The 27509-nt window shown below is 37.1% G+C and overlaps 1 pseudogene; it reads right to left on the bottom strand.

Annotated features, from left to right (window-relative positions):
- Positions 1–19330, bottom strand: part of LOC149530401 (protein TOPLESS-RELATED PROTEIN 2-like) — a 38483-nt pseudogene extending 19153 nt beyond the window's left edge.
- Positions 19331–27509: the final 8179 nt, after the last annotated feature.

Below are 27509 nucleotides of genomic sequence, written 5' to 3'. Positions count from 1 at the left end.
CCAAGGATTGAAGTGACCTCCCTGCACTATCTTGGTTCACACCAGATCTGTGAGACCTGGCAAAGATCACACTTGGTAGCGTCCCTCTAGTAGACCTCAGAGGTGACCTTCCAGAGAACCTGATTGCTCTAATGCCCACCTTTCCATTATGGACTACTTCTTGCTTGTGAGGAGTTCTTAGTTGCTATTGTTCCTTTTCTTGTTTCTTTTGTAGATTTTCTTTCATGTTCTTTGTGTGGACACCGTTTGGTGCTCCCCTACTGGCATTTGCACTTTGTACTATTTCTAGTCCCTTAGACCCTCGCTAGTCTCCTATTGGACATTAATAAATTTATCTTATCTTATCTTATCTAGCTTGGGTATCTTGAAGAGATTGTTCATTGACAATTGGCTAATAGTGATATGTAATTGTTGTCATTTACGGAAACACATGATGTCCATGATCACATGAAACCTTAGAAATAAAGATACTTAGTGTTTGGTAATTAGAAAATTGTCTAAGTATAAAATTTGGTTTACAACAGTGTATTGTTTTGTTTATAACTTGTTGCTAACATCATATTATGACTAGCGAAGTTAGATGGAGATAGTATACATGTTGATGATGACATGTATAACCTCAGAAGTCAATACATACTGTACAGAACAAAGATAATCTTGTTTGAAGCAAAACAAGACAACGGAATTAAAGGAAATGATTGTTTTGTTTACAAAGTAATTACTTGTCCAATTAGGGCTGACGTCCTAGATGTTTACTCTAAAAGTAGATTGTGATTTTAGCTAACCCAACAACAATTTGTGTAAAGGCATGGTATTTATGCAAAGGACATCTTGCGATGAGAATGTGAGCAATTGTAATTGCAAGTGCTATCTTGTAATTGTGATTATATGTGAACTCTTGTGAAAGTGATATATGCAATGTTTTATATGAGCTATTTGGTGATCCAAGATCAAGCTAAAGATCAGAGATCAGTCAAGGAAGAAGATACAGTACTTATATTCAGTCTGATTAATTGTTTGAGTAGTGAGCTCTTCTTGTAATTAGAAGTGCATGTTTGGGTAGTGCACTTGTCTTGCATCTACTGAACTACAACTCCTAATAGGGTTGGAATCTCCTAATAGGGATTCAAAGTCTCCTAACAGGGACTCCTTATACTGATTTTTTTCATTGACTCCTAATAGGCTCCATTCTCTAACAAGGAACTTATATATCAGTATATTATCTAGTGGGTATCATCTCCACTAGGGTTTTCCCTTGGCTAGGGTTTCCCTAGTTAACAAAAAATGGTGTTATGAGTTATCTTTGTGTGTTGTTACCATTATTTTTTTGTATTAATTTATTGCTTTGTTTTTTATTAGGTAAAACAGGTTTTACAGGGATCCTAAAACCCATAGTTTTACAACAAAAAGAGCAATAAAAAATAGTCTAAACAAATAGAAAAACTGCCTCAAAAGGCCGAAAACAAAAGAAGGCCCAAAGCCATACTTTATTGCTTTGTTATGCATGGTTTAAAGTAAGAAAGAATATCCAATTGGTGACTAAATTTTGTAGTTTACTTATTCACCCGCCCTCTCAGTAATCCCTATTTCTAACAATTGGTATCAAAGCACAGTTACTTTGAAGAGGCTTAACAGCTTGAGTAAGATCCCTATGGATATGGAACAGTTGATGAAGAACCTTGAAGAACCTTTTGAAAAAATTGATCTACTTACTAAGAAAGAGATGAGCTGAAGGACACATATGAAGACCCTAAAGCATACATTGTTCAATTAAAGGAAAAGATTGAACATCTCAAATCCAAGCCTGAATTTACTGAATCTGAAACTAGTGATGATGATTATTCAAAGTTGAAGACAAAGTAAAAGATCTTGAAGCATCAATTGAAGATTACAAATCTGAAGTTGACTTTGAGAAATGATCCTAGCAAAATTGAGTCTAATTTGAAGACTGAAAATGCAGATCTGAGAGCAAGTTTGGCAAAGAAAACATCTGAGTTTGAAACATTAAAAGAAGATCATGAATAATTTCATAAGTACAATACCATTATGAAAGGTGAATTAACTCAGTGCAAGCAGCAACTTGAGAAGCTCTTTTCTAGTAGAAAAAAGCTTGACAATTCAATGTCAATACAAAGAGCTACTTATAATAAGACCAGTCTTGATTATCTAATTAACATGTCTATGAAGAAACCTGAGATTAGATCAGATCCAAAAGAAAAAGATAAATTTGATGATAAGATTGAATGCAGTCAATCTTCTAATAAATCCAAAGAAGTTAGACAAGACAAGGAAGTTGAAATTTTCAATGAACCAATGCAAGTAGAATCTCCTAAGAAAACTCGGTATGAATTTAGAGGTAAGTGCTTTTTATGTAATGAAATAGGTCATATTAAAAAAGATTGTACTAATAAGTCATTTAATTATGTTAAGGACTTTTATTGTCATAATTGTCATGGTATGGGTCATAATGCAATTGATTGTAGAAAACCTAAGTATGATAATAATAAAAGAAATAGTAGAATGTCTAGAAATACTAACCCTACAAATAGAAGAAAATCTAATGAAAGGACATCGAGAGAAGGAAGATCTTATGAAGATAGAAGACAAATCGTGTGTTATAAGTGTAACAACTTAGGACACATTGCTCGGAATTGTCACGTGCCTGATGATCAACATGATCCTAGAAGCAGAGCACCTGTATGTCAGTTATGCAACAACTTCGTGTAGTGCTTGCCCTTAGTTTATATTCAGTTATTATTGCCAAACTCTTTTAGGCCAACTTATGTTTTTGATAAGGTAAACAGGTTTTAAGGGGTCCTAAAACCCATAAGTTTAACAACAAGAAAGGCTAAAAATAAGCGAAAAAATGCCCAACCAAAACATAATCCTTACAGCTGAAAATAAGCCCAAAGGCCCAGCCTGAAACAACTGCCCACTAAAAAGGCCAGAGAGCCAACCAGAAAAACAGAGACCAAACAAAAAGCCAAAGCCGGGAGAAACAAAAAGACTACTTCTCCATCTCGAGCATGGTCTGGGCAGCTTCGGCGCACTCTTGTTGCTCTTCTACCTTATGATCCTGGGCGTTCGTCAAATCCTGCTCCATAGTGTTGTCCTTGGCTTTATCCACATCCAGCCTATCTTTGTCTCTGTTCTGTTTATCATCTTCCTCCATCTGGTTCCTATCTTTGAGATTGTCCAAGAGAGAGAGGATGTTGTCGTTGATCGAAGCGAGGAGGGAGATCATTTGACTTGCCAGGTTGTGATTGTAGTTCTCAATATTTTTTACTCTCCTCTCCATTAGAGTCTCCCAGCTGTTCCGGTCGCCTTGGCTTTCAACACCTGTCTTGCTCTTGATTTTTTCCATTTGGGAAACCCTATCTCTGACATCCTCAAGCTCATGGAAAAGCCATTTAATTGATCTAAAGTTGTCGATCATGCTATTGCGGGCATTATTCAACAGATTCATGCCCGTTTCTCTTGCATTATCAGAAATAGCCACCATAGCTGGGTCAATTAGCTCATTGAGTCTAGGCTTCTCGAGGTCGTCCACCAGGAGTTGGGGGTTCATCGCCTCTCTGTAGATTCCCATAGTGGCCGTTCTCACATTGAAGTTCTTCCAAGCCTTCCTTCTGTTATTGACTTGCACTTCCCCCTCAATCTGTCCAGAGTTGTCATTTTCCTCCAAAGGAGGCTGAGGGTGTATAGGGGAGAGGGGAATGGGCTGAGAATCCTTTCCCTGACTGCTGGAGCGCTCCATGCTCTCTCCCTCCCTCTTCTGTCTTTTTCTCAGTTTCTCCTCATCCAGCTCCTCCTTCGAACCCTTGTCAGAATCATCAGTATCCATTTCCTCCTCCACCTCAGCAGAGCCAATTTTAGCTGGGGTATGACCTCTAGGGCTCTTTCTGCTGGGTTATTTGATAGAGGGGTAATCCTTCTTATGGCTTTTAGTATTCTTGCCTGAATGCTCAAAAACCTCATCAGAGCTGATGCTCTCAACATCGTCGGAATCGGAGGGAAAACTGGAGCTGCTCTTGTCAACATCCGCCCCCTGGATAGGGTTTTTGCTAATGGTTTGAGCATGGAAATGCTCATGAATCAGAAGCAGAAGACCCTCATGCAGTGCCGGGTTGACGGTAGCTTTCTTTTTAAAACTAGAAATGGCCTTGTTCATCGAGTTAAAAAGATAATACGGGAAGGAGATCTTACTACCATGGCGAAAATGATTCAGAATCACAAAATGGTGAGTCCTAACCCTATCAAACCTGGGGTCTAGGGTTATATATTCAATGACAGCGTAGAGAACATACCTCCAGAGCTTCTTTATAGTATCCGTTACAAAAAATGTCTCTTTCTTGCCCAGCTTGTTCAGCTCTTCAGTGTTTTTCACAAAATCCTTGATTGCATTAGAAGACATCTTCTTGTCTCTGAAGAATTTATGCCCCTCCATTGGAATCCCCGTGACTTCAGCAACCACATCCTCAGTAATTTGAAAGTAGACCCCGTTCACCTTAACCTTACCATTATTCCACGAATTCACCATGCTGTTAGTGATCTCAGGATCCGAACCATGAAGTTTCTCGAAGAAATTAGTAACCCCACCCTTTTCCAGCTCTCTCCAATCTTTGGCCTTGTTCTTCCACTTCTGAACTTCCCCCACCGGCTCCTTTTTGCTCCTCTCACCCGTCATGTTTACCTGATCAACTTCCACAATTCTCATGAACTCTGATCTGTGCAAGTTATTTGCATTCGAAAAAATGGTGATGTTTCTTTTATGATACCCGTGAATGAACCTCTTTCTGAAAATAATGGTATCGTCCTTTCGAACGTGTCGAAAAATCAGAGGAAACCCCTTTTGCTGGTGCAAATCACGATGCCAATAATGGAACTTACCATTTAATAAGCAATCTTTATTATCCATAATTGCATTGGATTTGAGCCGTCCTTCCCAAGATATTATCTTGGTCGATGAGCAACTTAGCCTCGGCCGGAAAATCTTTTCCGGCATGCCAGGACAGATTATTGGTGGCGTTAACCCCTTTATTAGCAAACCAATCAGCGACTGGGTTTGCCTCTCTGTAAACATGAGTGACGTGGACCTTATCGAACTTTGTGAGAGTGGCGCTAGTCTCAGCAATTATGTTCGCAATCGTCCACGAGGGAGGGGAAATACCATTAATGGTATTAATAATGTTTTTGGAGTCCCCCTCAAGCCAGAGTTTAGTAATCCCGGCATCAAAAGCCAACTTGACCACCTTACTCGCAGCTCTTGCTTCAGCCAGATGAATAGTCTGGATTCCCAGCGGGGAAGCAAAGGCAGCTATTCCCTCCCCATAGCTATTTCTTATGATTCCACCGCAGCCTGAAGGGCCTGGGTTACCCTTAGAAGCCCCATCAAAGTTGGCCAACTTATGTTTATGCTTGATGATTAGTAGCAATATTTTCCATATTATTGGATATTGTTTTCATACTCAGTTGATTATATGATGAAACTACTTTGGTACTAGTTACTTCATGTATGCATGATTATACCTTGATGATGATTGTTTACAATGATTTTAGTTATTTGATGATGTTAGTTAGATGAATTATTTATACATATTTTCTATAGATACTTACCCCATATTGCATTTGTATGGTGTGCGTCTATGTTTTTTTTATGTATGATGTTTCTGATGTGGTTAAGGAAGGGAGTCATAGTCACCTGCTAGTCAGGATCTACACGATGCATCACTTCCTACCATTACCTGTTTAGTTTAGAATATATGTGTTTGTACATGTGTGAATTTTATGCAGATTGCAGGTACCGAGTATCGACTTCCCTGAATTGCCAAGATGAGCATACCCTATCACAATATCTCAATGGTAATAGAAGGGAGATAAATTCTTGAGTCCAAATCCTAACCTTTAAACCAATTGTTTTAGAAAAATAGGACAGGTATCTAAGACGATTACCCTTCCAAATGTAATGTATGACGTAAATTCATGATTATAACCCTTGAGCTTGATCTTGTATGTGAGATTTTATGATGGGTTTTTATATTTCGTCTTGTAGGTCTTTGGTGATTTTTTTGTTAATTAAGCCAAATTAAAAGATTAATTAATGATTTAATTTAATGAAAAATTATTAAGATAATTTCAATATTTAATTAATTGGAAAATTAATTAAATGAAAAGAATTAAATTTAGAGAGAAAATTACAGCTCTAAATTTAGAGCATAATAATATTAATTTAATTTAATAATAAAATATTTAGGAGTTCATTTTTAAATAAATGCTAAATATTATTATTACTTAATAAATATTTTATAAAAAAATGCTTTGAAAATTAGTTAAAGAATGAAAGAGAAATTAATTTATTAAAGATATTTTAACTTGCAAAAAGTGTGCATGAATATCCAAAAAGTAAATAAAGAGTTAAAAGATTGTGATTAACGAGTTCCCTAGCATGATCATATAATCAGTGCCCCAAATTTAGGAGAGAACCCCATATAAGAGATTGAGAGTTCTTTTCGCAAGGACCGAGATTTTTGGAGAAGGGATTTTTCAGAGAGAAGGTTTTGAGATAAAAGAGAACTCTTTCACAATCTTTGGGTGGTTGTGTATTAGCATTAGAACAAGGTAGAGCCTCGTGTTTTATTCACCCAATGAATTATGCTTCTTCAAAATTTCTGTCTACATCGTGTTTGTTGAATTGTTTTTCCAAATATCGTTTGTGATGAATCTTTCAATCTTTCATTTTGAATTTATTGGTATTCATATCAAATTCTTCTGTAAATGAGGATTAAAATTTAGGAAACCCTCGTTCTATGAATTGAATAATCATTATTTAATCAGAGTTAGTTTTGAAAAGAAATCAATTCTAGATTGAAAATTTGATTGGTTTATCTAGGTTTTCCTATTAGACTAAATTCAGAATATTATATATATATAATTTTAAAAAATTTGGAGAGGAGGCAGGGCCACCAAACCCCCACCTCCCTATATTTCCCCCATGGCTTCTTGAAAAAGTTTGCATGTGTCCAGACATACTGTTACATGCAGCAACAATAATACTATTGCTGCTTGCGGCAGCAGTGCTGTTTGTGGCCACACAACAGCCTTTAATGGTCAACCGACGGGCCTAAAATGCCTTTTCAATTGCATTTAAAAAAAAGCTTATTTATTAAATATAATATTAATTAAAAATCATTATTATTTATTAATAATTTTATTAATAGTTTCTTATTATTTATTAATTTAATTAATGATTGATAAATTTTTAATATAGTTGTTTTAAGTGATTATTAATTAATTTTAAGTATAATTAAGTTTTAATTAATAATAAATGTTATCTAATAAAGTTTAAATTTATTATTTATTATTATTATTAATGATTTTGATTTTAATAAAATTGTAATTATTTTATTGGATAATTAATAATCATTAATTTAATAATTAAATAAATAAAATTATTTTAGGATATTTAATTTTAATCCTTGAAGTTTCATAGGATAAGGGTAATTGTGCAAATTGTTCTAATATGAGAATGGGTTAAGTTATAATGGTAAAATTGTAAATCTCATCTACTTGAAAACTTAGATTGAAAAGAAAACTTAAACCTTATTGTTAACTTAGACTGCACGTCTTCAAAATCAAACAAAACTATGAAACTGCACTATTATCTGTATGTTGTCTTATGTTTTGGGTTTGGGTTGACTAGGGTGTTGACCAGTCCTAGGATGTTTACTAGAGGTTGAGAAGTACTATTTTGGGTGATTATACATGATGATTATGTTTAGACTTACGTGTATCTTCTTGGATCAGTCCTATTAGGATGATCGTATTTGTGATGTTGTACTTTGACTAAATGATTTCTATACTTGTCAGTTGTTTGTTTTGAGAACTGATGTATGGGTTTTGGTCTTTTGAGATCTTTTTGCTTGCTGAGCTTAGGGTAGAAAATATGTATGTTAAGTTGGGAAGTGGCTTGCAATGGAGGCCGAGGCCCTAAAGAGGCTGACGGGTAACCCATTGTAAGTAGTTAATAAGTGAAAATACTACACTGAATGAGAGTAAAATGAACCTAATAAGAGTCTTGTCTTTCCTTTCCCATGCCTTGAGTGCTAGTATAGACTAGGATGGGAGTAGAGAGGATGCTTGGTTGTGAACATGCATTGTTAGTATGCCTTGTTAGTACGAAAGGATACTAGTGCCGCATAGAGTCACTAGGGGGCCAAAGGATTAAAAGACTAGTTGGGTAACCCTAGTGTTGGTTTGTGCGATGACACTTATCCACTAGCATTATAGATTCCATACATGTCTTTATGTGCCTCAAGGTTTAGATGTCATTTTATCTTGGAACCTTTGAGTTAGATTACTTTTAGGGTTTTCTTTGACCTAGATATTACTTTTGATTTTTGGGATTGATATCCAGTTTGGGCCTTGAGACTATCTCCTCAGCGCAGTGGGAGTGGACCTTTTTGGGTTACCACAAGGTTGGGTGGTAGTTCTTTTTTCTTTTACCATTGAGATCCGTCAGTAGATGTCGTGGCTGGAGTTCCTTGTTCTACATTTCCTTTCATTCTATCTTTGTGTATTATGATGGATGGTTATATCTATATGGTGGATGATTTTACTTATTGTATTGTACTTTGTTTCATGGATCCCAAAGGGATGATGTATCCTATTTTATAAATGTGTATTCTTTCATCCTTTCATCCTTTGTGACATGTATAGTGGATGTTTGTGCATTCCAAATTTATTGCCAAGTGGCATTCAGAACAAATGTCTATTATTTAAATGGACTGGACTTATAGTTAATTCTTTCATGTGGATGTGTTATTTATCGGACTTAGTATTATTTAAGTTTAAATGTGATTCAATGTCTTGGGATCCTTAAGGAATGTAATCTGTTATGTTTGCTTATGTATAATTGTATGTTATTGCTTCTATTACTTTATGATTTTTGTACATATTATTCTTTAAAAAAAAATGTTTTGGCAAACTTAGTAAAACTTTAGGTTAGTTCTTTTGGATCCCTTGGCGGGGCGTTACACTTTAGACACACAGCAAAGTACTGCATAATAGACAAACTTCAGAGATAGAAGGAACAATGGAAGAATCTTTGGGAACAGAAGGAATGATGGAAAGAACATCATAAATGAGAAAAGGAACTCTGGAACCAACAGAGACAATGAGGAACACAGAAACATTATTAGTGAACTTCGAGAAGAACTTAATAAGGCATTTGTAAAAGGAGTAAATATCTCAAAGGAAAAGCTAAATGATGATGAGATAGGAAGATCGAAGTCAAATGTTGAGTTTGATTCAACTAAGTTGAATTAAGCTTATTCACAACATTAGAGTTTGAGAACTTCATCTAGAGATCAAATTAGAGGTAGCGAAGCTAGGAAGAGTGTATCAAGATACATTTAGATGGTACCTAAGCTCACCTATAATTTGGAGCTTATCTAAACATATTATGAAGGAATTTAGAGTTATTGGTATTATAGGAAAAGGCTAATTCTATAACAAAAGATGAAAAATTTGTTTTTTCAGAGAATTTTGTGATGAAAAGTCTTGTAGAGTTTTGTCATGATGGAAGCTAGCTATGGAAAACCTCGGGCGACACTTGAAGATTAGATAGATGATCTTGTGTAGTTATTTGATTCCAGAATGAAATTGACACCTTTTTCGTGTATGCAAAGTATGCATTTAATGCAAATTCAAGTTGATGGAATAAATGGAGTACAAAATTGATTTTCACATCATTGTGAATTCATCTGAAGTGAAGAGCACTCAGAAACAACTAGTTAAGGTGACTTCTAAGCAAACTCTATTTAAAAAAAGAGTTATTTTATTATTTTTTTGCAAATTTGTTTGATAGAATCATGGATATGTCAGCAGTGCACAGTGTTGAGAACGAAGATAGACCTAAGTTGAAGGTTGTCTCCATAAAAGCTACTGAAGGAAACCCTAACTCAACGTTGTTTATTACTCTAAACAACATAGCATATCTTGAAGATGTAGAAAATTATTTGAATAGTAAGTTCGAGTTGATTGGTAGTGAGTTCATGAACAAAGATATGGAATTAGTTTTCAATCACGACATGACTACGAAGCCCAAATTTGAACACTTAAGGTAACTAGACCAGTTCAAATATCACTTCTATCGTGAGTTAGACACATATGAGTGGACACAGATTATATTGAGTAGGACACATGATGGAAAACTATGGATGCAAGATAATGTAATCGATATTTTTGTTGACCTAATCCATGAGGTAACTGGTCTTAGTAAATAAGGCAGTGTACCTATAGGTGAGAAATTGGTCAAGAAGAAAGTTGAGAGCTATACTAAAGCAGTGTATAATGGAAAGGCTATGGTGATTAGCACCATTAAGCAAGATGATGTAATATTTTTGAGTAGAATTATTGCATATTTTGTTTCTGGAAGTTCAAAGATTGATGAACTTTCAACATGATTCATCTATGCAGCATATAAGATATGTGTAGAGAAAGAACAAGTGAATCTTAGTGAAATTCTGAGAATGCAACTCTTAGAAAACTTAGAAAAGATCAAAATTTCGATGAGAAAAGGTTGCAATTTCGACCAGAGTTGGTCGAATAGACGACTAAACCTGTCATCAATCTTTTTTTGTCAATTTTTTTTCACAGTCATTATCCGTCAAAATTTTGACTTTAAAAAGGTCGACTTATCAATGAGAGGTTTGTCGATTTCCTTAGTCTAACTTGAACTCTTATTTCCTCATTTGCATCCATCACTGGTCAAAATTTTGACAAACACCCCTTGACATTTTTTACGGTGAAGCCAAACCTTCGACGGAAAAAATGACCAACCATTGTCAAAATTACGAGCAAGATCCCTTCAATCTTCTATGGCGGTGCCATACCATGGACGACAGAATTGACTCGTCGTAATCGAAATTGCAACCAAGACCCCTTAATTTTCAACAGTGGTACCATAAATTTGACGAAAAAGGGAAGACATGGTCATCGAAATTGAGACCAATGCTTGGTAGAAATTTATATGGGTTGTGCCAATTATTGTAAAAGCTTTGCTCTCATAGGAGCCTTCTAAACTGCACAAAATTTACTTCTAAAGCATAATTGCTTGGTGAATGAGACTCAGGATATCATGCACATTTCTACCTCCACACTATTGTTTCGTTCATCACATGATTAATTTCATACAAAAAAATGGGAAGGAGGAAGAAATGTGCATGATATCCTGAGTCTCCACCGAGAAATTATATTTTAGAATCAAATTTTGTGCAGTTTAGAAGGCTCCTATGAGAGCAAAGCCTTTGCAATAATTGAAAAAATCCATCTAAATTTTGGTTCTTGAGACACCATTGCTTGTGAAGACTGCAGGGAAAAATAAAATTAGGAAAGAATTATTTATCAAGAATGAAAGCCAATAACACTAACTAATCTCTATTTTTCAAACAAATGAATGTGACAAAAAAGCTTACAGTCCCAATCACATCATCATAAGAGTGCATATATAACTATAACCCCTTATTTGGTTGCTTGTTGATCAATTCCTTGGCAAGAGCATCCAAGACATAATATTAAAATGCAATCAATCACTGAGCCTATTAGCTCTTTCCTACCACCAAGTTTGAAACATAGTAACTTTGTGGATAAAATCAAAGAAAAAAAATGCCATACATATGGATAACACAGACTACTAAGGAGCTAGAAGCTCAAGTGGCATTTTTAAAGGATCAGCTCAAGGTAGATTCATGGAAGATCTTGACTAGCCTAGTCTCAATTTTTTCAACCTTGGCCTCATTCATGAATGAAAATGTTTCAGGGCATTAGAGACTTCTGTACCATAAGTGTTATGCATAGTCCATACTATCATAGTCCAAAACTCAAATGTGATAAGATGTTTTGCTTGGAATCACAATTTCTTGGGTCTTGTCCCAACAAACTTGCCAAAAACTAATAGTGTTTTGATTTGTCACTTTCATAACAAAACAAAAGAAAATAGTATGACAATTCTTCAAATTGTAGAGGGAAGCTACTTAGGATCTAACTATGTCTAAAACCAACATAATTTACAAATATCCACAATCCAAATATTATCCCTTTATGTTTTCTTTAATGCAAAGTTTTAACTCAACTATGTTATCGCCCTGGATGTAATACCAAACTGTCATTAGGCTAAAGACTGTAGTAAGATTTACAAATGCAAGGAGAACTACCCAACCAAAGTAGAAAATGACATGAAAAGTTAACAATCTATCAATTGACACCTCTAGATGAAATATTTCTAGCAATTGAACTGTACTATAGAAACAAAAATTGCCTTAAATTGACACCTCACCAATTGTAGTTCATTTTCATCCGTAATGGCTTCACAAAATTTGAAATCTTACCATTTGTCAAGAACACAAAAGGCACTCGTAGTTCAGCTGCATCAATAAATGTAAAGTTATTTGAATGTTCAAAAAATGTGAAACTTCCACTTAATAGCTAGAAAAGCCATATCCTCAGTATACATCATCTTTGATGGAATGTTCATAAGTGAATGATTTTCTCTAAAAGCTCAAACTTATGCATAAAGAAGCACCATGCTCTTGAAGATATATATACAGGTTACAAGACTGATATATCGAAAGGAGCATGATGAGGGCAAGAGACTATCAATATCGATTGTGGAGTTGCAGATATGTAAGTGATAAACATAAAAAGGTAGTACAAGGCACCATTTTCCATGTTCTAATATGATGAACTACCTTGGAGCTAATTTTGAACCTTGATTGCTTAATGTTGGATTTGATCCAACAGTACCATTATCTGGAGGAGGTCCCACACCCCACTTTCCTTCTGATTCTGAAGGCTCAATGACATAAACTCCTCTGTTAGTCATTCCAACAGCGAACTGATTTGAGTTGGATGTGATGCAATTATTAGAAGATAGAAACTGCATGAGTAATCAAAGGATACATTTTCAGTTAAATCATAAAATACTTGGGGATCCATTTATCCATATATAACATAACGTTTGCCTCCCTGGGCCAACTTACCTATTCATGCTTGAAGCTAAATATGCAGAAGGTGCAATACAATAGCATGGCCTCAAGCTCTCCACATCAAATACTCCAATGACACCATCATAGTAGCCTGCAACTACAAGAAGGTTGTCACATGAATATACCACACTTGAAATGGGAGTAGATAGAGAATCACAAGGTGTCCACTGCAGTACAAACAAATGTGATATCAGTTTACACTCATATAGAGAAGGCAACTTATATCATTATCACTTACTAAATTTGAATTCTAAATTGCCGACAAAGACTTACATAATGCAAACGGTCAAACTTCGGAGCATCATAAATAGCAAGCTGGCTCTCGTGAACAACCAACAAGTGAACTTGATCATTATGGAACTGTACTCTTGTATCCCCAAATGGTGCTGATGATCTTCCTATATGCACTTGTAAAATATTGACTTTCGCTTCTCCCATCTATCAATGCTCTAGAAACAGAGCTGCTAGAACATTGGCCAAACATTTACTAATTTGAATCTATAAACATGTGAATGTACAAAATGAGATGGCAATGGATATACAAAAAGAAGAAAAACCTGGGCATTGGCCCTAGAAGATACCAATACATTCAAAGTGTGTGAAAATGCCAAGCCTGTAATTTTCTTTTGGTGGCCTTTAAGCTTCATTTTTACCTGGTTAGTTTAAACAAGTTTTTAAAAGACACAAGTTAGAAGTTGCCATTTTTAATGATGCACCAAATGAGTGAGCAAGAAAGAGACTCATTGATCACACCTCATCTACTCGAACATTGTATATTTGGATTGTTGAATCTTCCATCCCAATTGCAATGATGTTATTATCCTGAGGGTGAAAAGCCAAAAAAGTAGTTGTAGGAGGAGATGCCATGAAGGTAGTCATAACCTACTATAAGCACTCATTAGCAAGCATGCCACATAATATTTTCTCAAAACTTTGGTTGAAAAAAGGAAACAAAAAACTTGATACGAAACTTGAGTAAGAATATGACTTCTAAATTGACCAGCTCAGTAGTCATGTTGAAGAGGAACATATTTTCAAAAGATGCACCTTTAATGTCATCATATTGAACAAGGAGACCTTTCCACCAGAGGAAGACATTACATAGGAATCATTCTTAGACAAAGCTATGCAAGCATCAACTTCTTCTGGATTCGTAGCACCGATATCATTAGTCATCACAATCCCACTAGCTAGCTGCCACATTTGCAGTTGAAGATTGGTAGTAGACTATAGAGAAGATCATTGTCTTAGTCACTTAAAGACAATTTTCTAAGAAGCATACAAAAATTCTTTCCAAATTAAGAGCATCACCTTTCCAAATGGATTCTGCTCATTTCGTGGCCATTTCCACAGTTTGTGGAGTGCATTTGATGCCAATGCTAAAAGAGCAACACCAGAATTGGTATATATCAGTCTTGTAACCTGTACAAAACAATAGGTGCTTCCTCATGGGAATCTACTTTTGGATTGTTGAAGATACAATATAATGGCATATTACCTGACATATAAGACTCAACTTTGGTGTTAAGACATTTTTGGATCTGTATATACATTGGAAAATGAGGAATACAATTTTGATTTCTATTGCATTCATTTTTGGTGCATTCCCTAAGGGGGAATCGATAGGGATAGTGGAAGCTAATGTAAATATTGAAGTCATGAATTGCAAAGAAGGATATGTGGGTCTAGTTATAGATATGACTTTTCATATTACAAGGAGTAATGTATGGTAACACAAAGTCCATACAGTGTTTTAGAGGACACCCTTTGTCCTTGATGTCAAGGGGGGGGGAATATATAACATTGTGAAGAGTCCACAAGTGTTTTCATAAATGACGAAGGGGGGTATTGATGCAAATATGTATGTTGAGTTTCCATTAATGTCAAACTTGTCATTGATGTCAACTATGCTCCAAAAGATGTGTTAGTAGTATTTCTACTTGTTCCAGAGTGGTAAAGTGACAGCAATGCCTGCACCAAGGAGTTTTGGTTGTCATGATATCATAGCCAAATATCTACTTCAGATTGGCATTGGTTTAGAGTATAGCTCATCTAAATCCTTCTTCAAATTTTACATGTCTACTCACACAAGGTCCACATATTCCACCTTTTTGTATTCAGATCTTAATGCAGTTGAGATTGCATCATATGCTCTATGTGCAATACTCACATCAGTGGAATCCACCAAGGAGACACGGACTAAGGGTATGGATAGTCTCAAGGCAAACTTTGATGATTGCATGAAGATCATATTAGCATAAGGAAGGACAACATTTTTGGATAGTTTTTGACATTTTAACCTTTATCATTGATGTCAAAGGGGGAGTAGTTGCAGAAAATTGTGAAGTGTATTGTAAAGGGGAGCTTATGTAATATTGGACAAATTGTAGTAGATGTAAGGTAAGGTGTTATTTATTTTTGTTGTGTTAAGTTTTTGTCACTTAGCCAATTTTCCCTATTTTGTTGCCATCAATGCCAAAGGGGTAGATTGTTGACAATTGGCTAATAGTGATATGTAATTGTTGTCATTTATGGCGACACATGATGTACATGATCACAAGAAACCTTAAAAATATAGATACTTAGTGTTTGGTAATTAGAAAATTGTTTAAGTATAGAATTTGGTTTACAACAATGTATTTTTTTGTTTATAACTTCTTGTTGACATCATATTATGACTAGCGAAGTTAGATGGAGATAATATACATTTTGATGATGATGTATAACCTCAGAAGTCAGTACAGACTGTACGGAACATAGATAATCTTGTTTGAAGCAAAACAGGACAACAAAATTGAAGGAAAGGATTGTTAAGTTTACAAAGTAATTACTTGTCCAATTAGGGCCAACATCCTAGATGTTTACTCTAAAAGTGGATTGTGATTTTAGCCGACCCAGAAGCAATTTGTGTAAAGGCATGGTATTTATGCAAAGGACAACTTGCGATGAGAATGTGAGCAATTGTAATTGCAAGTGCTATCTTGTAATTGTGATTATATGCGAACTCTTGTGAAAGCGATATATGCAAAGTTTTATATGAGCTATTTGGTGATCCAAGATCAAGTTGAAGATCATAGATCAATCAAGGAAGAAGATACAATACTTATATTCAGTCTGATTACTTGTTTGAGCAGTAAGCTCTTCTTGTAATTAAAAGTGCATGTTTGGGCAGTGACCTCATCTTGCATCTACTGAACTACAACTCCTAACAGAAATTCAAAGTCTCCTAATAGGGACTCCTTATACTGAATTTTCTCATTGACTCCTAATAGGGTCCATCCTTTAATAAGGAACTTATATATAAGTATATTATCTAGTGGGTATCATCCCCATTGGGGTTTTCTCTTGGCCAGGGTTTCCCTAGTTAACAAAATATGGTGTTATGAGTTATCTTTGTGCATTGATACTGTTACTATTATGCATTACTTTATTTCTTTGTTATGCATGGTTTAAAGTAAGAAATAATATCCAATTGGTGATTAAAGTTTGTAGATTACTGATTCAACCCCCTCTTAGTAATCCCTATTTCTAACACTATCCTTGAGGGTCACATTCACGTGCTTCACCTGTCATTTCTTATCCACCAACTTATTAATTCATCTGTAACTCAATAATTTTGATGTAGGGGCATCTGAGGTTCTTGAAGATTTTGGCATTTTTGGTGGAAGATTGGAGGTGCTCAACCATCTTTGTGGTGCTTCTCAGTTGGAGGCTTGACCAAATAGGCTTGGTGGAGAAGCTTGGTGCTTGGTAGAAGAAGGGTGGATGCTTGGTCATGACTGGGCGTAGTGTTGACTGAAGTATTCGATTGTTGTGGTGCTCGATCACTGAAGGAACTCGACATAGTTTCTGGTGCTCGACAAAACCTATTCTCGACGATGCTTGGCTTGCTCAACAATGCTTGTGGGAGCTCAACATGCATGCTCAATTTTTTTGTTGACACTTGGTAGGGTGATGGTGTTGAGTAGAGTTCTTGAGGTTTTGGTTGGCTAACTTGGTGCATGTAGCTTGTGATCATGACGTGGATTGATCTGGAGGTGTGTGAGGACCTATGTGTGGTCTTGATTATCTCTCCTATATGCATTTAATCAATGTTGTAAACTTAGGGGCTTGTCGTAATTATTTTTCGTGTGGTTATCATGAATAACATGAGGGTTAACATTTTGTATTTAATGTTTGTTGCAAGCCGACTTGTGGCTTCAATATGCATTTAATATAAGGATTTATTTAATTTGTAACTTGCTAGGCCAACTTGTGGCTTAGTTGGGTATAAGTAGGGGATTTAGGGGGAGTCTTGAGTCATTATTTAGCATGGGATCCAACATGGAGAAGATGGAGTAGCTGAGTGAGTGAATTTTTCTTAAGTGTGTGGACAAATCATTGAATGTGAGGCAATTTATACCAGGATGTTGGTTGAAGTTTGAGAAAGCTAGTAGCTGCGACTTGGGAAACAATGAGATTGATTCACGGCTTGCGAGAACAAGTTTAGATCTTGCTTGGAGGTTTCTAGGAAAGTGTTGTGCTACAAATCTGGACTAGCTAGGGTTTGGATTGGATCTTGAGGGATCTTGCAGAACTATTACTTGCTTTGTATTTTATCATAACTGGGAAGGCCTTACAACCTGACACATTGCATATAATCAATTTTCTTATAAATAAAGAGTTGTGTTTGGTATCAAATATTGTATCTTGTATTGTGTTTCCGTTGTGTGGTTATTTGTTGGGGGTTATGACATATCTTTTGGGGATTCTCCTACCTTGTATTGCATCAAACTTTTTAGATATAGAGGGTAAACTAATGTGATCTCACTTTAGAACTAGTAATCTAAAAATATAAAATGTGAAAATGTTCTTGAATAATCAAAAATAAATAAAATCTTTAATAGTACAAAAAGAAGAAATCTAAAATCTTTAAAAATCCAAACTAATTAGGAAATCTAAAAATCCTAAAGTCCTAAAAGATTAGTTTCGTTACTAAACATATCAACTACATAACTCTTACATTTGGAATTATCCTCATGGCTTATATATCACTATCTACTTTTGTATCCTTTTATATATATATATATATATATATATCACCTAAAATTGGCCTAGCTTAATCAATTGCTCTAAATCCTTAATCATGATCAAATTTTGCTAAGTCTCAAACATAATTAATCAATGATCATTCATCAAGAATTATAAATGAATTAATTCTCCCAAGTCATTCAATCAAATTTACAATAAAAAATCTCATGGTTTATGAAATTAATTAGTTTGATTTAATTAAATGTTCTATTATCTACTCAACTCATAAAAGGACAAAGAAGTTAATTCCAACCAGTAATATCAAAGTGCAATGATCACTCAACTTGAAATTTCAACCATCAATTAAAATTCAAATATTTTTCCCTCCAAAAGGAAATCTATATAATCATCGAGTCATTTCATAACTAGAACATTTTTTAGTAACACCACGCTACTAGTTCACATCTAGATTATTTCTTCTATCTTCTTGTATCAATTCTTCATCTTAGCTTATCAATTCTTTTAGTTGCATTCATGTATATGCATATTTGATTAAATCTTTGATTTCATGACGTCTAGTCACTAATCTATGCACAATTTTCAGATTATGTTAACACAGATCAAACTATTTATGATTGTTTACCGTACTGGTAAAGAAATTAACGCATACAGACAATGGAACAGAATAACAGAATTATATTCGCATATGCCAAACATACATTATGCTTGATAAGATGAATATAGTAGAGAATGCTTTACAATGATCCCAGACGAGATATAAATACTATCCGCCGGACCTTCCCGAAGGAGTCCATCGGCCACAAATATTATGTCCGCTACAAAATATTTACCCGTCGGCTACAGAATATAGAAACACCGACGACAATCACCCCATCGGCTGACACAATTACTACCGACGACATCATCCCCCCCAAAAGAAAAAGTCATCTCTGGGCGACAATTACAAAATATCTTAGATGAATTAACAACCAAAATACATTAAAAGAGTGACTACAACAAAGAATCTACTTATGTCACATCACTTCCACATTCATCCCGTTACATCTATAGTCTCTGCTAACACAATACTGTCTCCTCAAGCTGACCTTGATAACCACCCATGCTACTTTCTTTGTTCCCAACACTGGTCCCACTGAGCTAAGTGTCATTGTACTGCCTTCTGGATGACCCACTCCTCCCGAGCTCTCTATGCATCCACCAAGACAGCGTCTCGACCAACACTTACTCCCAGTGCCTCTGGTACATAGACACTCCATGCCTGCAGTAGCTCCAAGTCGTCATCAACTGGTCATACGTCCCATGAATGATATTCGCAACAACTGGGGGTCCAGGGGGCAACACCCTCGGCGGGGTCAAGGGGCAGTGCCCCAGGTGCGCTCCCTGTCACAGTACAGGGCAGGGTCGAGGGGAAGCGCCCCTTGCCACCAAGACCAAATTAGCAATTTGAACCTCATACAAAAATGCACGGAACACGCTATTTCTGTCATTTTTTGCCGATTCTACACTCTTTCTGGCAATCACTGAGACTTCCCCTTCCCTTTGGCATTATCCATCACTCATTCTGAACAACTTGAATCTGTCGTCGTTTTTTTTTTTTTTTTTGTAAGCACCGACACATCACTCTGAACCCAAATACTACCATCATGGCCGATAATCGCAGTTGCTTCAGTATTTTCCATGGGCATGTTACATCTTCTAGCAAAAAGAATCCCGTGGCTTTTAGAACCACCCGACGGATAGAGGAAATCAAACTCAACACTTTCGAGGATTCAATCTTCGGATTGGTTTACAATTGAACAAAAAAATCGCCGCAGGAATACTGTTTTACACCCACGGGCGACTTCCTAACTCATGAAAACTTATCATTGTGTTGTAGATGGGGATTTTGACATCCACAGAGTCGGTTTTATGCTGGCTGCCGCACTGCTACATTGAAAAGAATCTCCGCTTGACTAGGAAAACCCCGCGGATGAGCTACCGCAGATAGGTGCCCGTGGAGCACCTCCCGCGGACAAGTGCCCACGAAAAAATGCCCGCGGAGCATCTCCCACAAACACTTTTTTTAATCCAAATCTCTTTTTCTTTTTTTCTTTTTTCTTTTCAAAAATAAAAATACAGAGGTACCTCAATTTTGCCTCTAGGCGTCGTCATTCTGCAACAACGATGACAAAGGAGCCCTCAAAGCATTTGGCAATGACTTCTTTAGCGACGGCAACAACGTCGGATCATTTAGCAACGATTTTTTCGACCACAACAACGATGGTGATGAAATCTTTCGAGCACGATATGTTTTTAATTTGGACTCGTTGACTGCCTAAGGGATCTCTTCCCCGTCCAAGGTTGACAATTTAATTGCTCCCTTGTCACCGACTTCTTGGATCTAGTATGGTCCAACCCATCTTGCCTTAAACCTTTCTTGTTTGCTTTCATTCTGATCGTCGTACTTGAGTACCAACTGCCCCGACTAAAACCTGTTGAGTTTGTTATACCATGCCTTATGCCTGTTCTATGTAACCTATGTCACCCATTGAGCCTGTGGTCATCGCGCATCTAGCTTATTTCCTTACTGTCGGTACCCTTCAAATAATTTTATGGTGCGATGCATTCTTTTCTTCTTGTGTGGTTCATTCACCGTGTATCGAATGGTAGGATCTTTTTTTTTTCTAGGTTTGGACTATATGTTCTTCCCCTCAGCTTCAGGCGTAACTGCCTTTCCTTCTTTCGTTGCTCTGTATTCCTTCAGACACTCATTTTTCTCTTTTTTCTCACCTTCATCGACCCTTAGCATATTACAACTCGGAAACAATTCGTAGTCTTCTATCTACCAGTGGTAAAGGCCATTCACCGAGTCTAGGTCGTCATCATTTGATCCTCCTTCTAGTGTCAATACTCCTTTGTCGTTCGGTTCCATTCTCCTCTTTCCTTCATCGTCATTTCTTTCATCGTCACTATCGCCTTCACCTTTTGAGTCTGACGATGCCACCTCCTCACCTACCATTTGTTTGTACAGGTCAATTATGAATCTTTTGCCTCCGTGCTCCATTGATAGGGTATTTCGTTTCCAATCATGTTTTACTTTTTCTTGCACCAACCAAGTTCGTCCGAGAATAGCATCATATCCTTTTTTTTTCAATGGAATGACCACAAAATCTAATAAAAATGGTTGCATACCAATAGTTACCGGTTGCGCCCTCAAGGTTCCTAACGGTTTGATCCCATGCTGGTCTGCCGTGAGCAATTGGAATGTAGGTGGCCATAGCGTCGACTTTCCCAACTTCTTCCAAGTATCCTCCAACAACACATTCACGCCGGACCCTTCGTCGACAATTGTGTCTATCAAAACATTTTCCAAAATCCCCATCTCAACAACCGTCGGATACCGTCCGGATGTGAGTGCCAACAGCATTGGGTCTGTTGTCATCACTTCCCTACTGTCCCTTCCTGTGTTCTCCGGTGCTTTCGAAAACGGTGTATGATTCAGAATGGCCATCTGTAACTAGAGCATTGTGAGAAGGAGGTCACTTATCTTGATCGGTATCTCCATTTATAAGATCTGTCGTACAATGTTTTTTTCTGCGAAGTTCCTTGCCAAGGTGCCGGTGATATCCTTCAACTGAGATGTCCCTGTCGAAGATGCCTTTCCAATTTCCGCTTGCACTTCCCCTAATTTTCTTTTTTCCTTTGCCAACGATTTTGCTTGCCTCCGCATAATTGCCAGAACCTCCTCTTCATCCGTGCCGACAGTGATCAAATTTACTCCAAACTTTGGGCACTTGGCATCTTCATGGTCGGCGGGTCCGCACCATCTGCATAATAATTTCGATGTGTTTGCTGTCATACAAGCCTATGCAAAATGACCCCACAAATTACATGCTCGGTATTGAACGATCGACCGTTCGTTTGCATCATACTGGGTTCGACTTCGGCTCCCATTATTATTGTTATTGTTCGCATTGTTGTTATTTTTCCCTTTGTTATTATTCCTATACCGTCCGAATGTGGCACCTGCGCTATTCATATTTTCGCTACTGCCCGACGGGGAAGCCTCCTGTGTAAGAAGCACCTGCGGAGATCCTCTTGTCTTCATGTTAAAGGGGCACTCTTTTGTCGAATGGCCCATGATTTGACAAATGTCACAAAATTGGTTCTTTCGACACGATCCTTTAATATGACCATTGGTCTTACACTCCGTGCACCATAGCTCACTGCCTTTTGGCTCCTTCTGCATGTTTTTAAACTCCTTCATCATGCGGATCATGTTCTTCTATAAAGCGCGGACCTTCTTGCTATTGCCTTCATCGTCGCTACTATCTTCTCCGACAGGCTCGTCATCATCAAAATCAAATGAGCTAGTGTTCTTCTTCTTCTTTGTTTTCTGCTCACTTTTGAGGTCCAATGCTCTGTTATAAGCTTCCGTGTATGATGACAGTGGCACAATTTTTATTTTCCTCTGCAACTTCGAGCGTAGGCCTTCCATGAACCATCTTTTCTAAAGTCCGTCTGCTAGCTTACTTTCTATTTTATTTATGAAATCTTTTAATTTCCTAGCATAAACATGGACGATTTCGTTCTTCCCCTGCTTAGTATTGAAGATCTTTGCTACAATTTCATTATCATCCCGCAACATTTTAAATTCTGCCAAAAACTCCTTTTTAATGTTATCCTAACTGTTTAGTTTTTGTGGATCTGTATCAGTGAACCAATCAATTGCTATGCCTCGTAGGGTGGCCGAAAATTGCCTCATCCAATTGTCTTCATCAGTTATCCCATTTGCCTTCCAGATCATTTCACATGTTTTACAATGTCGAATGGGATCGGTCGTACCATCGCCATTGAACTTCAGCAGTTTCTCTTTTGGTCCCACCATCACAATTGGTTTCTGTAAATAGGCATTGCTCGGTCCTGCAACACTGGCGCTCTTCACTCCCACACCAACGGTCTGCACTCCCACACCGACAGTCTGTACTCCCACACCAACGAACTAGTCTACCACACCGGCAGTCTGCACTCTCACACCGGCGGATTGCTCTCCCACACTGGCGGTCTGCACTCCCACACCGGTGGATTGCTCTCCCACACCGGTGGACTGCACTCCCACACCGGCAAATTGCTCTCCCACACTAGCGGACTGCACTCCCACACTGGCGGACTGCTCTCCCACACTGGCGAACTGCACTCCCACACTGGCGGTCTACACTCCCATACTGGCGAACTACTCTCCCACACTGGCGGACTGCACTCTTACACTGGCGGACTATTTTTCCACACCGTCAGACTCAACAACTATGAACCTTGGTGAAGAAGGGTGTTCTAAAGTTGTCCCCTGTGGAAGTATATCTCGGACGAAGAGTTCACTCCATGCTCTTGCTCTATTGGCACTCCGAGCCGTGCGAGTCAATGCTCTTCTGTCTGGATTCTCTTCCCTCGGCGAACACAAAGTCAAAAACTCCTCTCGTGCCTCTTCCACCAATTCCACCTGCTGTCGAGTTTCCTCCAACAAATCTTTCGTGCTCTGATTTCCGTTGGCACTCTTCTGAAATCTCTGGGGGCGTTCGGCTTACTGTGCCAGAATTAAATTTTCTTGCGCAGTACGGATTCCATCTTTTCCTTTGACCTTATTTCGATCCTTGTTAAGCTGATTTGACATTAATCTTCATTCCTCCCACATTCCAGGTTCATAGGGCAACGGTGCCAAATGTTTACCGTACTGGCAAAGAAATCAACGCATACAGACAATGGAACAAAATAGCAGAATTATATTTGCATATGCCAGACATACATTATGCTTGATAAGATGAATATAGAAGAGAATGCTTTACAATGATCCCAAATGGGATATAAATACTATCCGCCGAACCTTCCCGAAGGAGTCCATTGGCCACAAATATTATGTCCGCTAAAAACTATTTACCTATCGGCTACAGAATACAGAAACATTGACGACAATCACCCCGTCGGCTGACACAGTTTCTACCGACGACAATGATTAAGAAGAAACAAACTGCTCTTCTTTGGTTTTCTCTTATTACATTTGATATTGAATACTAATCAAAGGATCTAATGTCTCATCAAAGTTTTTGTACTTGTCGAAATAGAGGCAAATTTTAGAACAATATGGATAACATTTCTATTTAAGACCTTATGAATAAATTTGATAATGTTTGTATCTCTCATAAGTTTAGGGAGGGCAACAAAGCTGTTGACTGGACTGCGAATCAAGCGGTCTATAGGGAAACAAAGTTGAGTTGGCAAGATGACCTAAGCAAGGAAGTGGAGCTAACAACAATTGTTAATTATGATATGACACATGCTAATGAAGGAAAGATCACACAAGATCAAGGAATTTATTAAGGGAAGTGATAGGTTTGTGGCAGATTTTCTAAGTATCCCTAGGTGGTACTTTTGTATAATTATGGAGTGTACTTGGCATGCATGCAAGGTTAAAGGAATCTTAGAGATCAATAACACTTTACTTTTCTTTTTTGGTTACCATTTATCAGTCTAGTTGCAAGTGTAGAGTCGAATACGAGATGGGAGGGGAACCAAGAAAGCAAGAGCCAAATAATTGCAAAGAATGGAAGGCGAATTTAGATGTTTGGGATATCCTAAAAAAGGGAAAGTCATGGCTTATATCGAGAAACTTCAAGGGTATAAGCCCCACATTACAGAGTCCTTCAAAAATTGGATTGAAGATAGGGTAACGTTGCATGGGGTCACTGTGAAGTTGTCAAAGGAGTTCATTGCTAAGATTACGAGTCTTCTAATGGGGGGTCTCAAATTTAGCAAGGAAACCAGTATTTCGAATACGACCTTCAAAAAATTTCCTAAAATCGATGAAGAGGAGAAAAAGCTGGAGAAGAATGGTGATTTCTACGACCTGAGCCAGATTAAGGTAATCTGAATGGATGTATTATCGTGCATTTGTGAGTATTTTATCCTTGATGGTAGAGCCAAGAGAGTCCACAAGTTTCATTTTGTGTTCCTAAATCATTTTAGGTATAAAGATAGAATCTCTTTCATATTTTACTATAAGTACTCTTTGATTCAAAGCCTCCAAGCACATAAGGAAGAAGGATTCATGTCCATGAGGGCTTAGTCTTACTTATTGATAAGTAGTGTAAAAGCAAAACCTCTCTGATTATGGAGAAAAAATGGTAAGTGTCTAGTAATGAACCTCACTCAAAGAAAAAATGTTAAAAGTGAGGAAGGCACTAGTGACAACAAGAGTTCCAAAAAGGGTCATAAGCGGGAGATTAAAAAGAAAAATGTTGAGGAAGTGACAGATTCTGAGAATTCTGTCGAGGATGATAATAAAACCGAAATGGGGGACCTTAGCTCGAACTTGGAAGGTTATTTTGGGAGCAAGGGCATGTCAATTGTTAAGGATCACGTGGAGGAAAGTAAAGACGAAAAAACTGAATCAAATACAGGGTTTGAAGCTTTAAGGGATGATGAGGGGAAACAAAGTGTTCACTTTTCTCCTCCCAATACCAAATCCAGTGAGGAGAAAATGGATGTGGACATAGAAAAGAATAATGAGGGAAAAATCCTTGTCATGAAAGAGTACAACCCAAGTAAGGAGAAGAAAGAGGAGTTTAATAAGAAGTAGGATGCAAACACTGACATCCAAGTTAATAACACTACCATTGACGTTGCAATTGGGACTGAAGAAGGTAGCAGGGATGAGTCTCACCATGTGAAGCTATCTTTCCTTCATACTGCTAAGTGAAAAGCAGAGGCATCCCTAAAAGCAAACTTGTGGTTATACAATGAAATCATGGTGTTCAAGAAAAAAGTTGGGGGTATTCAGAAAGAGTTGGACCATAAACATGCTATGAGAGCTCACCTAGAGAAACAAGTTGGTAACATCCCTGACAAACTAAAGGATTATGAGTTGGAACTTTGTCAACTAAATAAGGATAGTGGGCAAAGAATGGAGTAGGTTACACCCAATTTGTGTGCCGCGGCGACCAATCTGGGCAAGAAAAGCAATGAGGAGACCATGTCTCTAGATACTATTGGGGTCAAGATTTGGGTGACCATTGTTCTCTTTTTACAAAAAATGATTTTTTAGGTAACAAATCCTTTCCGTATTGGCCAACATATTATTGTGAGGAATCTAGGAGGGCCTAGCAAGAGAACGAGGTAGAGTACGAGGAAAAAGATTGTTGAAGCTCCAAAGGTTCCTGATTCTACCATAGTTGATATTATCCAAAGTACTGCAGAAGTAGGTAAGGAGTTGTTGTAGGTGTTGGTCGTGGTTGTTGGCGTGCTGGTTGTTAGTCTGTGTGGTGTAGCTGGTTCTGTTTTTTATTTTCTTGCTTTTGTTTAAAATATAGGTTCTAGGTTCTTGTAAAACCTGAGTGTGTTTGGTTTAAACTTGCGGTTTCAAGGCCTTGTAAAACCTGGGTTTTTATATTTTTTGCTTTACTCTAGGTTTTAGGTCCTTATAAAACTTGGTAGTACTTAATTTTGCTTTTGTTAAAGGGTTTCAAGTCCCTTCAAAACCAGTGTTTACCTTAATAAAAAACATTTCTATTTAAATTAGCATGTCCCAAGAATAGGAGAATTTACACCAATTATTTTGCATGCAAATCTAGTGGAAAACTGGAGACAATAGGAAGCAGAAATTACTAAGGTTTGAGAATGGTTGAGACATATAACATTTATCTTCCTACCTCTTATATTTATTTGAATTCAGTCCAGACATTTGGAATGGTTGATGCACACCATTCCATATTCCTGCCATTGCCTCTATTTAGATGCAATGTTCAATGTATTGATTGTCTCCCACCAAGTGCGCATGCAATGAAATTAAGTAATGAGTTGGTAGTGTATCTACAATTGTAACGTCTTCTTCTCTAGCAATCCAACTTCGTGGACTATGAAGCATTTCTTATTTCACACTGTTACTCTTTGAGCCCCTAGGGTCTAATGCCATTGTAGGGTTACACCGATAAGCGTAATGAAGCTTAATTAGAATAAGGAATCCACTTTTCTAAGGAAGTGTTCTATTCTACAAACCACAAATAGAGAGTTCCGTAATAAAATTAATACTTCAGTAAATTAAGTTGTATGTATGCAATATGCTTATTCTGACGATTAAAATCTAAATGCATTTTAAGTTGCAAATTATGTGATACGTGGGTGTATGCACACATATCACTTATAATCTCAAAAATGTTATGCAATGTGAATATATACTGTGAATATATACTTTTTAGTTTGTTATTTCTAAATAACCGATTCTAAATAGCATGTTTGTCTATTTGTTTTGTTACAATTTTGCCATGATTTTGTCTTAATATTTTGTTTTCTACTATTATTTCTGATATAAGTATATGCACACGAGTACTTTATGACATTAATTGGGATATAAATACACCTTCCAATAATAGTTAAACTAGTACTTGTATTAAAAGGAGGTGCAAGTGC

This window comes from Cupressus sempervirens, chromosome 11 (assembly GCF_028749045.1).
Source record: "Cupressus sempervirens isolate cs-2001-9-10 chromosome 11, ASM2874904v1, whole genome shotgun sequence".
NCBI classification, from domain to species: domain Eukaryota; kingdom Viridiplantae; phylum Streptophyta; class Pinopsida; order Cupressales; family Cupressaceae; genus Cupressus; species Cupressus sempervirens.
Note: the sequence above shows the minus strand (reverse complement) of the source record. Positions and strands in the feature narration are given on the sequence as shown.